Raw genomic sequence first — 3,305 nt, 5'->3', positions numbered from 1 at the left:
TATCTTGTGGTGTCTGTCTTTTGATGTATTCTATTTGAATATTGTACCTGTGTAAGTGTTTTTGTATATTTTAGTGTTGTCTGAATTGTATTTGTACTATCGGGTGTGTGTTTGGGGGGTTAGATTAGTTGGGCTAGTTGGGGTTTGTAATTTGGGTTGTAAGTTTTCTTTTTTCTTTTTCTTTTTTTTCCTTCATTTTTCCCTTTTATTTTTGAAATTTTGTACTATAACATGTCAGGAAGGGCGCTGGGTGAGAAGGAGCTTGAGTCTTTTGTGTTTCTGGTGTGCCACTTCCAATGATGCTGGAGGCGGGGGCCCACATGGAGGCAAGGCGGCTGCGTTGGGCCAAGGTGCTCTTGCACCTGAAACGTTTGTTCAACACCGTAAGGAACGAGCACCAGCTGAAGCATCGCTGGGCTGACCTGGTGGCCCGAGAACAGGACCTGCTGGACCACCTGGGTGTGGTGATTGGTTGCCCTGTTGGTGAGTATCACATTGACAAATGTGTACAGTAGAACACATTTTGGGTGCAATGACAACACCTGTGCCCATGCATTCTGTCAATGGTGATCAGCTAAGACACTGTCAGCATACCATATTTCACTGTTTTGGGACAGCAAAGTGGGACAATGTTTAGCGCTACATTGTCATCATTACACACACACACACACATGATCACTGCCATCATGTTGGCATAGGGGGCATATACGGCTTAGGGGACACTGCCAATGGGGCATTTGTTACCTACATACAACTGTGCCACATCTGTTATGGACCACTGAATGCACAATTGCTGACTGAAAATTGACCCACATGTCCAACACACAGTAAATCATTTTCCCATGATGCACAAGCCACAATACCTGAGTCACTTGTATTGCAGTGTACCAGGGAAGTGCCATTGCAGTTGTCACCCGATTACCAATCATGACATGGAGTACCATCTGAATTGGATTAGCCACATATCTTTGTAGTCAGGTTTAGCACCACATGATTGTTAGGCCCAGTGCATGTGTGCATATGTGTGTCTATCACTCACTGGAGTGTCAGTGTCAATGCAAGTTTGCAGTGGTATTTGAGGACCCTGACGTATCCAGTAAGTGTGAAAATGTCTGCCCTGTGTAGTGACTGCAGCTGTTGTGTGAGTGACTCTTGTGTGTTCCACTCACTGCAAGATATGATGAGCTGACACGTGATATGATATATTACTTGACTGGAGGCTGACATAGGGCCTTATTACAACTTTGGAGGACGGTGTTAATCCGTCCCAAATGTGACGGATATACCACCTACCGTATTACGAGTTCCATAGTATATAATGGACTCGTAATACGGTAGGTGATATATCCGTCACATTTGGGATGGATTAACACCGTCCTCCAAAGTTGTAATAAGGCCCATAGTGTTCCATGCAAGGGATAGACATTCACAGGCAGAGAGTCATATCCTGGGAGTCGTGTGCTGCACAATAGGCAGCAGCATGTGAACAAGGTGATTAGTAGCCACATGTAGGCCCACATTTGATTTGGAAGTGCTCCAGTGTCAGAATGTTGTCAGTAAGTCATACCCTCATTTTGACAAGACAGTGATGCATCAATTTTCAACACAAAATTGTGAATCCCTGTATTGTAATGTACATGTAGGACTCTATGGGTAACTGTCCCACAGCATCTAGCCCCATATGTTGTACTCCATTTAAGGGACACTTATGTGGTATGTTATAGGCGTACATGCAGGTCAAGGCCAGATATGTGCTGGCATCAATGTGGGTGATTTTGGAAAATATATTGGAAGATCAGGTGTTGATGGTTGTCCACAGATGGAAACATGAATGCAGATTTGATTGACCAATGGATACCTCACTCCTAGTTGGCATGCCTCCCCACATGTGTTCCACTCACTAAATCCATGTACAGGTGGACATGGCTTCGTGGTTGTCCTTGACAATTGTGATGATGTATTGCATGCCCATCCCCCCTGAGGCACAGGGGTAGGCGGAGAACATATATGTAGGTAGGTGTGATGGTCACAGTGTACATGACAGTCATCTTATTCAGGCATGCATGTGTCCCAAACAACACTGACCCCTTACGATTGGCAACGGCATACCATCCTGCCAATTACATCTACAAATTACTGGGTTTTGGTGCCTTGAAGTTGATCCAGATGATAGGGATTAGTCGGCCTAAGTATTTTCTGCATTTGCATTGTGACACATTGCACTACATAAATGCACAGATCACTTTATTTGGTACACCCCTTGTCCTTTGCTGTGCTGTTAAATACTTGATGGTTTGGCAGTGTTGCCATGTCATTCTTCAGGGACAATATATCATCTGTACTGTGATTCGGACTGCATGTGCAATTTGAGGGAGAGTGTTAGATTAACATCTGTACATGTCTCACACAATGATGACACTAATGGTTGCCTGTCTCATTTCAGCTGCCAACATGAATGCTGCGGAGATAAGGGATTTCCAGAGGCGGGCAGTGAGGTACAGGCACATCCTGGATATAGAGTCTTGGTTCAGGATGATGGCAAGACTCTAACTGAGGGAGAGAGCTACAGGAGCATGGCGGGCTTTCAGCCAAGGGGGACCGGCATTGGCCACAACAGGTGGAGCCACGACTGCAGGCAGTAGCACAGCAGCCACCAGTTCTTCAGCACCACCTGCTGCACCCTCAACCTCGAGAGCAACACACACAACACCTGCTGCATCTTCCTTTCCAGCACCCCCAACCACGACACCTGCAGGAGCAACTACGTCAGGGACACAGACCACCACAGTAGCTGCTTTGGACATTGCCGCAATAACACAGCTACAGAGTGACATGAGGAAAGTCCTAAAACAGCTTGACACTCTCCAGCGGGACATGGACAGGAATAGCCGGAGCCTAAAGGCAATCAAAAAAACTCTGAAGAGGGAAAACCTCTGAACTCCTGCCTTCCCTCACCCCTAATTCCGTCCCCTCCCTCCCCTTTCCCTATCCAGTTTTATAGTGGGTTTAGGGGGTTTAGTGATAGGTTAGAGTAGAGTAGTAGTTTAGATAGGATAAGTAGGCTAGGGGGTGGGGGGTCATATTATTCCATGTTAGTTTGTGTGGGTTAATGTTGCAGCTTTTGCGTATTCTAATTTAAAAAAATAACATTAAAAAAAGATATATATTTGTTTGGTATCAGTTAGTATCTGTATAGGTTAGTATATGTTGTCCTACATGTGTCCCGTCATGTAAGGGGGTTGGGGGAAACGTTTAGAGTGTTTAATTAAATGTGGTATGTAAGTTCAGCTTAGGGTAGTTAGGGC

This window comes from Pleurodeles waltl, chromosome 4_1 (assembly GCF_031143425.1).
Source record: "Pleurodeles waltl isolate 20211129_DDA chromosome 4_1, aPleWal1.hap1.20221129, whole genome shotgun sequence".
In the NCBI taxonomy this organism is placed as follows: domain Eukaryota; kingdom Metazoa; phylum Chordata; class Amphibia; order Caudata; family Salamandridae; genus Pleurodeles; species Pleurodeles waltl.
This window is presented reverse-complemented; position numbering follows the sequence as displayed.